The sequence below is a fragment of the Lactuca serriola genome, chromosome 5 (genome assembly GCF_051521515.1).
Source record: "Lactuca serriola cultivar US96UC23 chromosome 5, Lser_US96UC23_V15, whole genome shotgun sequence".
In the NCBI taxonomy this organism is placed as follows: domain Eukaryota; kingdom Viridiplantae; phylum Streptophyta; class Magnoliopsida; order Asterales; family Asteraceae; genus Lactuca; species Lactuca serriola.
Window position 1 is genome coordinate 211,403,695 of NC_136412.1, and position 11,420 is coordinate 211,415,114.

Consider the following 11,420-nt stretch of genomic DNA (forward strand, 5'->3'; position numbering starts at 1 on the left):
CTTCATCTTCCTCTCGGTCCCACGTAACATAGGTTGCTATTCAGAAAATGGTGGATGACTTCAGCAACAAACACAAAGCCTCCATCACCTCTGCCGCTGCTGCCATTGATGCATCCTCAAAGGCATGCACTGCTGCGACCGAAAAAGTCGAAAAACTACTCAAAGATGCTAACATTTTTCTAGAGTCTTTGCAGGGGGCTGCCGAAACCAATGCAGCGAAGGTCAATTCTGCCATTACAAAGCTGACTACTTTGTTTGCCACTGAACAGCAGAACTTTGCTAGTCTTCGACAGACTCTTGAAGCAGACCATAAAACCTTCCAGTCCAGCATTGACGAGCGTCTCTCCAAACTACAACAGGATCTGGCCACAGAAAATTCTATGATGGATGCCCTTGCTCGCAAAACCTCTGCGCTTATAGCCAAGAACCTTCTTCTTTCTCAATCAAGGAAGGAGGTTGATACCCTTCTGTCAGAGCGAGCAGCAATTAAGAGTTGTGTTTCGGATGTCCACAGCGCCATTACAAACATCCTTGAAGTGCATGACCCGATTCTCAACTACTCGGTGAGGCGAACCCTGCATGAGAAGCTGACTCGTACGCTTGCCATACTCAGCCAAATTGAGGGGCCTCCTGAGCCTGTGGCCTATCCAAAACAAGGGGGAGAAGACAGATCAAAGGGAATTGATCAATCTCAACCTCCTTCTATTTCCACTGCTCAAACCAAAGCAACCGAACCACCAACTGGTCATGCATCAGGTTCGTGTGCTAAATATAAAGGCAAGAAGGTTACTAGTGATAGTGATGAAGATGAAGATAAAGAAATGATTGCAAAGATCTTGAAGAAGCAGGCCAGGGAAAGTGAACTGAATCCGAACGCTCGGGTTGCTAGGGAGGCCGAGGCGAATGAAAGGAGGATGAAGGAGGCTCAGGATCTCCTTGAAAGTCGAAAAACTCTGTTCCCTCCTTGGACTCTTGAGAAGCTTATCAAAGAAGCAATCGAGTCTCCAAGTATCCTCTAGCTAGAACCTGTGATCTCACTGGATCGAGATAACTCTGTCGACTCACAGTTTGACATGCCCCTGACCAGAAAGGCTTTCATCTTTCATGCCTTCGACCACATTGCTGAAGTTCCTCATCCGCACCCGAAGGTTGACAGGGAGTTGATTGATTTCTACCTGAGGTATGCTCAGCCTCAGTATAAAACATGGAGTGCACAGAAAATCATCAATGTCCGGGTTCTCAAACCAGCAAAAGATGGCAACTTTATCAATGTTCGATTCAAAGTCTTGAGGGGATCAGAGAAAACCGAACATGCCATTTCTCTTGCTGATCTTCCCAACTTAAATCCTCATGATTGGATCATTCTGCACAATATCCTCCTCACCAATGAAAAGGAATATGAGCCGATCATAGATCACTTAAAAAGGATGTTGGGCTGCTATGTCATGGAAGTTGCCAAGCTGGATCAAGAAATCTCAAGTGTCCTCAGAAAGAAGCCTACCGTCGGCCCAGTCAGTTCTGCAAGTGATTTGAACAAAATGCAGATGGGGAGGATTGAATCGAAGCGAAACTTGGTCATGTTCACAAGAGGAGAAGGCCAGAAGTGTTTGTTTGCCTTAGCAGATAAACATCTCTACTCTATAGCTTGTCTGGAGCATGTTCCGGGGATCATCCGTCAATGCAGGCAGAACTCTGACAGTGACAATAAATACTTCAACGATATGATCCAGTGGTATATTCGTTTCAGGGTAACTCTTCTCGCAATCATTCCTTGCTTATTCAAGGTTACAAAGAAGGCTGATGCAGCTGGGTCTAGTAAGCCGGTGTAGAGTCTCGCCCCATTTGACGCAAAAGGGGAGATTGTTGGGTGTATGGTGTTGCGTCTTGGGCTCGGTTCTTAGCCCTGTTTTTTATCCGGATTGGGCATGTCCATCCGTGATTTATTTGTTAGGGTTTGAGTATTTATAGATGCTTGCATGCATCTTAGTACGTAATATTCAGGAATAGATTTGATATCGTTTGATTGTTATCGATTGTAAACCCTAAAGCCTCTACAGCGGAAGTTCTTTGTCGAGCTCTGCTGAGGCTTGAATCATTTGAATCATTAAGCATACTGTTGATTCCATCTCTTGTTTATTACTTTGTTTGAATCGTTTTGCCAAACCTGTGTAAGATCTAAACGATCTAAGAGATTTATATCTCATCAAAAAGACTGCATACAAACCGACTAACGATGTTTTTACAACGTTATATATATATATATATATATATATATATATATATATATATATATATATATATATATATATATATATGTATTACATAACTACCCAGGAATTTATACACTAAGTACAAAAGTAATAGTATTAACTATTCTAAATCTTCCAACAATATATGTCTATACTGGATGCTTATTACCATCAATAGTTAAACACTGAGAGGGATACGCGGTGACGCTTAGTGAGTTCAACAATAGTTACAATATAACGTTATGCCATATATATATATATATATATATATATATATATATATATATATATATATATATATATATGACAAAAGCAAAGAGGAACAAAGAACAACAAAGGCATAAGTGTATCATATGACAAGATTTCCATATCAACCAATGATTTGATTCAAAGATTTACGATCAATGAGACACAATGATTTTAACATCATATACATCATAAAAACTCCAACCCAAGAAACACAAAAAAATAAATGATTTTTGATTATCATTTTGTTAGCATATACGGGCTTTCAGCCCTACTAGCCTACTGCCAATACCAAAGTGATACGAGCCATTCTCTACATGGCCAAAGGCACAAAGCCAATGCCAAAGTGATACGAGACATGCTCTACATGGACAAAGGCATAATACCAATACCAAAGTGATACGAGTCATTCTCTACTTGGCCAAAGGCAGAAAGCTAATACCAAAGTGATACGAGACATGCTCTACACGGCCACATGTATTAAAACTATTACTTGAATAACACAGGAAATCACATTGCACATATAACACATAACATACAATTGTCCCTATATTGAAATCACTGTGAAATAGCTGAATGATAAAATGATAATTTGGGCAACAGTTCGTGTCTAAAAATGACTTTCTTTGACGAAACCGAGAGTTTTTGTAGAAAACCGGGCTTTGTCCGGGCAGATTTTTGACTAAAAATATTATTTTCTCAGGGTCTTCGGTGCTCTGGGGCTTGCATCGGGTGTTGGGGTAGTTCCCTAGGCTTCGTGGGTGCTAGGGTGTAACATCCCAAGTTCCAGAGCAAGAGATCGGGGGTGTAAAGTGTAAATGGAGATTTGGACTTGGCGAGTTAGAAAGATAACTCGGCGAGTCGAGTTGCGAGTGGATCGCCTGAATAAGTGACTCAACTTGGTGAGTCAGTGCTAGAATCGGTGAGTCGGTGCTGGATTATGAAACCCTATTTTCAGGGTTTGCACCCTATTTAAAGAATGATATGCCTTCATTTCAGCCTCTATCTTCCCTGAGTGTTCCAAAGAAACCCTAAATCGTGAGAGACTCCATTGTTGAGAAGCGTGAAGCTTGGAAGAAGAAATTGGTGAAGAGAAGTTGGAGGAAATTGAGGATTGCATCAAAAGAGCTTGTGGATCTGAAGTCTACATCAGTTTAGACTCATCTTTGGGGTAAGAAGCCACTTCCTTAAGCCTTTTTCCTTATTGTCATCCATGGTGGTTGTTTTGGGGATTCTTTAGCTTGCTTTGGATCCATTTCGGGTTTAGAGGTTAGATATGAAGTTGCAAGTTCAGATCTAGGTTGTATTGGGGCCATGAGGGCAGAAAGCATCAGTCTTGGGGCTTGATTGTGAGTGCCTTTGTCCCAAAACCTTCTTGTAGCTTGGTTGGAGCTTATTGAGCCTTGCATGCATGTAAAGTTGGAAACTTTATGTGTAAATCTGGCCCTAGGAGTCCAGATCTATGTATTGGAAGAAATGAAATGGCCTGTAATCGTCTGAATGAAGATGGCATGTACATGGACTCGACGAGTTGAAGAACAACTCGACGAGTCTGTTCTTGGACTCGGCGAGTCTGGTCGTGGAACCCTAGCCTTTCGGGTTAAGCCATGCATCGGTGAGTTGAGCAGGACGGGCTCAAATATTGTTGGACTCGACGAGTCTTAGGGTGACTCGGCAAGTTGAGTTGTGATTGGGAGTTTCTGAGTATAGGGACTCGACGAGTCAACGAGTTGACTCGGCGAGTAGGGTCAACTAGGAAGGTTGACTTTGACTGAGGACTTTGACTTTTGCCAAGGGTTGACCAGTTTGACTTCTAAGGGTATTTTGCTAATTATTGGTGTTTATTGGATTTGGTTATTTGGTAATGTTTAGTAGTGGAGTTCGTGCTGGTGGTCGGAGCAGCGTGATCTTATTTCTTCAAGTCGACATTTACAAATGAGTTATCCTCACTATATCGAAAGGGTCTAAGGCACCAAGGTTGGCCCTTTATCGGATGGGAATCCGGGTAGTTGTTGCTATGTTATTGCTTTGCTATGTCTGCATCCTGGTAATTAGGATGGTATATGTTAAGGACATGGTTAAGGTCGGTATTCTGGTAGTTGGGATGGTATATGTTAGTGACTAGTTAAGTCGGTATCCTGGTTAGGATGTTGCTATGTTATGTGATCTGCTAGATCGGTTGATTAGTTGTGAATTGCTATATGATTATATGTTTATGTGCACATGGTTGTTGGACTAGGGTTGGGTTGAGGCGGGTCCTGCTTTGTGCATATAGGCCAACATACCCAGGGCGGACCGGTTTGACCATAGGCCCGGCGAGCGGTCCGGATAGGCTGAAGGCCCTAAGAGGGAGGACTAGACATGCCGAGGTTCAGAGAGTGGACCAGATAGACTGAAGGCCCGGTGCGGGCAGACCAGTCACACTGTAGAGTCGGAGAGAGAGTGGACCGGGTGGACTGAAGGCCTGGTGCAGGCAGACCAGCCACACTGTAGACTTGATATGTGTGGTTGTTCTGTTTATGTTTATGATATGATATGTGTATGGTATTGTGGTTGGTATTTTAGGGGTAACTCACTAAGCTTTCGGGCTTACAGTTTCAGTGTATTGTTTCAGTTACTTCAGGAGATCGTGACAAGGCGAAGGCGTGATCGTACCGCTCCTCAGTTTTATGTTGATGTTCTGGGATACTATGGTAATAAATGGATTGAAAACCTTTTTGTAATAACTTAATGAATATGGGTTGTTTTTGAAAATTTTAAACTGGTTGTAAATCTTCACGGTGTTACAAGTTGGTATCAGAGCCTTGGTTTGAGTGAATTGGAGGAACATTTGTGTGAATCCAGTCTCAAATCAAGGAGGGATTTTCAAAATGGTTTCCAAAAGGTTTTTCGAAATAAGTAAAGGAGGACGTAGAGGGTATGATCAGCCGGAGCCAGTAAGTAGACCCCAAAATACCATACAAGTTGTGTGATTATGTGATATGTTAGAATAGCATGCTAGTACTAGGCTAGGGATCTTCAGGAATTGCATGATAAAATTGCCTGATTATATGATGTCTGCTAGCCTAGGTTTTCCTTTGTATGAAATTGACATCATTACTGTAGTTATTTAGTGTATGCATCATGGTTATACATAATTAAGATCTTATAGCCTGAGAATGTTTGATTTGGCCTTATGTTCTGTTCTTGTATGATTGGGAGCTTAGGGTAGGATTGGATATTCGAAAGTCTATAGGGTCCAGCGTTATGCATGACTAGCATACATTAGTGCTGCAGGGTTGGTGGAAGTTTCATGGATGGGAGGGTTGCATGAGACCGGTGGGTCGGTTATGGGATAGTGGTGCTCCTCTAGGAGTGGGGATCGAGTGTGCATTACTTATATGTTATTGTTAGGGTGTTGTGGTGATAATTGATACAGATTATGGTAGGTGTGGAAGGTAGTATGGGCCCGTACTACTGAAACCACAGGACCCATACGCGTATCAAGGAAGTCACAACCCCTAAGGTTTTGGTTAGGAGCTAGTTCTTAGGATCATTATGAGAAATGCCTAATATTCTTGTGGCGTATTTTCAATATGGCGATTACAAGACATCTCGGGTCAGGATCCGGTTCGGGATTGGGATCAAGAGAGGGTGATCAGGGTGGATCGGTACCACATGAGGTCATTGGTCAAATGAGTACGGACGAGTTCGATGCCAGGATTCGTGAGATCCTGCATTATGAGATTGCTGCTATGTTCCGGGCTGAGTTTCCGGAGATGTTTGGGTCGATCAAGATCGCCATGGTTGAGTACTTTGATGAGTGCTATGCAGCACTTTCGGAGGCGGCTGCCGCGACAGCTACAACGGCAGGTGGAGGAGCCGGTCGGGGTTTTTGGGTATCGGGACTTCGATAATACGAAGCCGCCTACTTTCGATGGAGTTCAGGATCCGATCGTTGCTATGAGATGGTTGTCAGACGTGGAGGGCTGTTTCTTCATGTGTTCATGCCCTGCAGATCAGAGGGTGAGGTGTGCTCTGAACCTTTTGAGGCTCGGGGCGAAGGATTGGTGGAGGTTGACCACGGGATCTTATTCGGATGCGCAGTGGGTTGCGGTTTCATGGGATCAGTTTCGAGAGATGTTCAGTACCCGTTATGTTACGTGAGTTGAGAGAGAGAGAGAGAGAGGTTGGCTCAGGAGTTCTTGGAGCTGAAGCAGGATTCGGAGTCGGTGACCGGGTGGGCTGAAGGCCTGGTGCAGGTGGACCAGCCATACTGTAGACTCGATATGCACGGTTGTTCTGTTATGTTTATGATATGATATGTGTATGGTATTGTGGTTGGTATTTTGGGGGTAACTCACTAAGCTTTCGGGCTTACAGTTTCAGTGTATTGTTTCAGGTACTTTAGGAGATCGTGGCAAGGCGAAGGCGTGATCGTACCGCTCCTCAGTTTTATGTTGATGTTCTGGGATACTATGATAATAAATGGATTAAAAACCTTTTTGTAATAACGTAATGAATATGGGTTGTTTTTGAAAAGTTTAAACTGGTTGTAAATTTTCACTTTGTTACATAGGGTAATTTGAGAGACAGTAGAAGGTGAAAGAGAGTGAAAGTTGTAACCAAAATTTGGAGAACCTCGCTTTCTATTTATAGTACCCGAAGTTCAGCATTACGTTGGGTGTAAATCTTCAGTACGCGGGGCGTACTGGCTTCTGATGATCTACGCTAAACGTACCCTCATACGCTGGGCGTAGGAGCTTAGTGTCATCAACGTGTCAATTGTGCGAGATAGGAGTCCTCCATCCGAAGAAAGAGGCGACGTGGCCAACTTCTGGCCTAGTCTGAGTACGCTGGGTGTACGACTTTGGATAAGTCTCAAATTTTCTTTTTAAAACTTCAAAAATTCATATCTTTTGCATACTTGCTCCGTTTTTGATGTTCTTTATATCCGCTCGTAGGTGAGATTATACTCTACAACTTTCATTTGGAATTTGTTGGCAAATTTAGACTTCATTTTTAATATTATATTTTTAACAGGCCGGGACAGAAAAAGTCCGTTAAAAATTTATAACTTCTTAATCTGACGTCCGTTTTCATCTATCTTTTTACTGTTGTACTACTATTGAAGAGACCTGCTATTCTCATTTAAGTTGTTTCGGCTAAAAATCACTCGATCTTTATTTCGAGTTTCAGGTTGTGTACTACTATGCCGAATCTTAGAAAAATCATAACTTTCTCATACGAAGTCAGATTTTCATGTTCTTTTTATAAAAGTTCTCTGTTTAACGAATACTATGACTTTCGTTTAGATCAATAAGCAAAAAATAGTTTATCATAAACTTTATACATCATATGGCATCGTGCCGGTTCTGTCGTGAAACTTTGATAAGTCATAACTTCTTTGTTATAACTCAGATTTCGGTGAGGTTTTCGCCTAAATGTTCCTAACGATATAATTTATAACTTTCAATAACACTAGTTTTACTTATTTCCAACTTAAATGTTATATTTTCGTTAATTTTGATAATTGACTTTTGATCAGAATTTCATAAGACTTCCAATACTTCCCAAATGATTCCAAACATATTTTTACTTCAAATCTCATAAAACTATCTTGTTAGAATTCAATGCTTAAAACCATATAATATTTAATAATATTCATTTTTTTAAACTAATAAAACACAATAACTGAACGTGTATGTTACATGATTACTTGAAGAGGTTTTGGTTCTGGTTCAAGTTTCGGTTCAAGCTCTAGCGCTGAACCAATTGATGGAAGCATACACGAGTTTATCATGTTAGCGATCATGTGTGGTATCTTGGATGCGATACCTATGATGTTTGATATGATCAAGGAGGGATTATAGAGTTACTGGATAAGTGTCTATGTGCCTTTCATGTAGATATTGCAACTAATCAGTTTGGGGCACACACCCTCACTTTTAGGGAGTTCAAGGCTTGTAGGGCCCCAGAGTTCATTGGGAACAAGGACCCCATTTCCAGTAGATGATGGATTGCAGAGATGAAGAGTGTTCATCAGACAAGCTTCTTCCTTGAGGGGTCAAAGGTGACATTTTCATCTTGTTGTCTCAGAGATCATGGTCGCAACTGGTGCGAGGAAGGTTGGTCACGCTTTAGGAGAAAAGCCTTTTGATGCCATGTTCTAGAGAGACTTTGTTACCATGTTCATATGAGATTTTACACTAGCTATCGAGGTACAATAGTTGGCGAGGGAGTTTCAGGACCTTCGTCAAACGATTGAGCCTGTTGTAGAGATCAAGACTATGTTCGTGGAGAGAACCTTACTGGTTCCACATTATGTAGTGGATAAGTAACGAAGAAGACAAGATACCATGATATGTTTAGGAATAACATCAGAGAATTTTTTAGCATTTCAGGATGCTGGATCTTGGAGGATATGATTGACAGGGCCTAGGAATGGGATATTGAGTTGGAGCTTCAGTCGAAGCAAAAGCCAAATCAGGTTCAGACAACCGAGGGCCCATCAAAGAGGCCTATACTTTTGAATTGCGATCTAGAGGCCGACATGATCCGGTCCATTTTGGCAAGTACGGTAAATCACATGATGGGTTCTATTGATCAATTAGTTCAGGACGCTACAGGTACGGTAAGACCGATCATGTTAGTCGGGATTGTCCTTAGGGATCGAGGCTAATTTTTTTCATTACAACCAGTCAGGCCACAAGAAGACTGGCTATCCGAGGTTACCGTGAGGAGCGGTAGGGGCACCTGCTCCAGCTACTTTAAGGATTACAGATGGTTGCCAGACAAGGTGGAGGCTCCAATGATGAAGAGCCGAGCTTTTCAGTTGACGGACGAGGAGGCCCGAGCCGCGCCAGATATTGTCACTAGTATGTATTCTCATTTATTTTATAATGCATCCTATTTATGCTTATATTTGTTTATGATATGATTAGGGATGTTCCTAGTCAATGATATAACTGCTCTTGTTCTTTTTGATTCGGGTGCTACCCGATCATTTATATCTCTTGCTCTTAGCAAGAAGTTTGATGTTGACCAAGGTGCATTGGATTTTCCTTTAGAGGTAGAGATCGCTGGCAACCATGATGCGAGTGCTTTGAGGTTTCGTTGAGATTGTGTATTGGCGATATTTTGGGTCCGGTTTCCTGTTGATGTCATTCCTATTTTCTTGGAGGAGAGAGGATTATCATGGGTATGTATTGGTTGAGTCGGTACGTGGCTATGGTAGAATATGAGCATCATCTAGTGCGGGTTCGAACCCCAAGTGGGGGATAATTGGTTATAGATGGTGAGGACGCTCAACGTGGACCAACAATCTACTCAGCTACGCGGACTAGGAGGTATCTTCAGCAGGGATGCTCTGGGTTTTTTTGCATATGTTTTGGATTCTTGTTTTTTGGAAGAGAAGATTGTGGGTGATGTACCTATCGTTCGTGAGTTCCCCGATGTATTTCCTAAGGATTTTACAGGAGTTCCTCTTGAGAGGCAGGTGGAGTTTTAGATTATTTGGTTTCGAGTTTTGCTCCAATAGCCAAGGTACCGTATCACCTATCTCCTACGAAGATGTAGGAGTTGTCTACATAGTTGTAGGAGTTTTTAGACAAGGGATTTATCAGGACGAGCAGTTCACCGTGGGGAGCATCGATCCTGTTTGTGTAATGTCCCTAAAAAATATTGATACAATTTTTATTTTTCAAACACCAAAAAATACAACCAATTTGTTCCAATTCAACCATACTATAATTATTCTCAACATCATAATGAAATCAAATAACAAGAGGAATAAAATCGAGGGGGTGCTGTGCGATCATACCGGGTCATTCCTTTTAGAACTGAAAGTACCTAAAATGTTAAAACACAAAACTGTAGGCACAAAGGTTAGTGGATTCTCCAAAATACCACACACCATTCATATCAATGGCCCAACTCGTAATATCGTGCCCAACCCACACATTGGGCCCAACCCATAATATCGGACCCAATGCTTCATACCAATGAGCCTAGCCCCAAATGTCAATGGGCGTAGCCCATCATACAAAAGGGACCATCCCAACATACAAATAGGCCTATCCAAACATACAATGAAAGAGTTACAAAGACAGTTAGCACCCTACACAGTAAGAAGACTCACCTCAATCCGAAGAGAGACAAATGTCACACTCGAGCGGCCGATTGCAGAACTTAGCACACTAATCAATAAAATATAAGATCCTAATTAGAAATTATGGTAAATATTCCCACTTAAAATCCTTATCTCATAATCTCTATTAGTGTGTGTGTGTATGTGTGTATGTATATATGTGTGTGTGGTAAAAGAACATTTTACCCTTCCAAGCCAAGAACCCACTTCACTTGACCCTTAATCCAAATTGTCCAAATTTCCCATGTTTGTTTCCATGCCATGTGTATCTATGCTCCACGCCCTGCATAGAGCCTTATAAGGAAATCTGGGCAATTTCATGCTACGCCCCGCATAATGTCATGTTGTGCTAAATTCCTATTAGGATTTTAATACAATAAGACCAACCATCTAATTCTCATACTTGGAATTAATAAACATCCTAAGTGATAAAGTCTTCAATTTTATGTCTTTGCATGGCCTAAAAGAGAACAATCCCAAATCCTAAGTCCAAAACACACTCCAATGGCCAAAAACTCATGCATGGAAGGATGGGAGTGACCAAGCTCCCATTTTTTTATCACTCTATGAGCTCAGAGACATCAAAAAATGACACTCATAAGGTCAGGAGTAACTTATACCCAAAAAACCATGACTAACGGACAGAAGCATAACTTGTGAGCTAACTAGATCTATCATAATAGAGCATCAAGATGCAAACTATATACCTCCTGGAGAATGTTCATGAAGTGAAAGGTTTGGATATACAAGATATGGACTTCTAAGAGCTTCTTTAGTGGACTCCTTCTTTGCAAAAC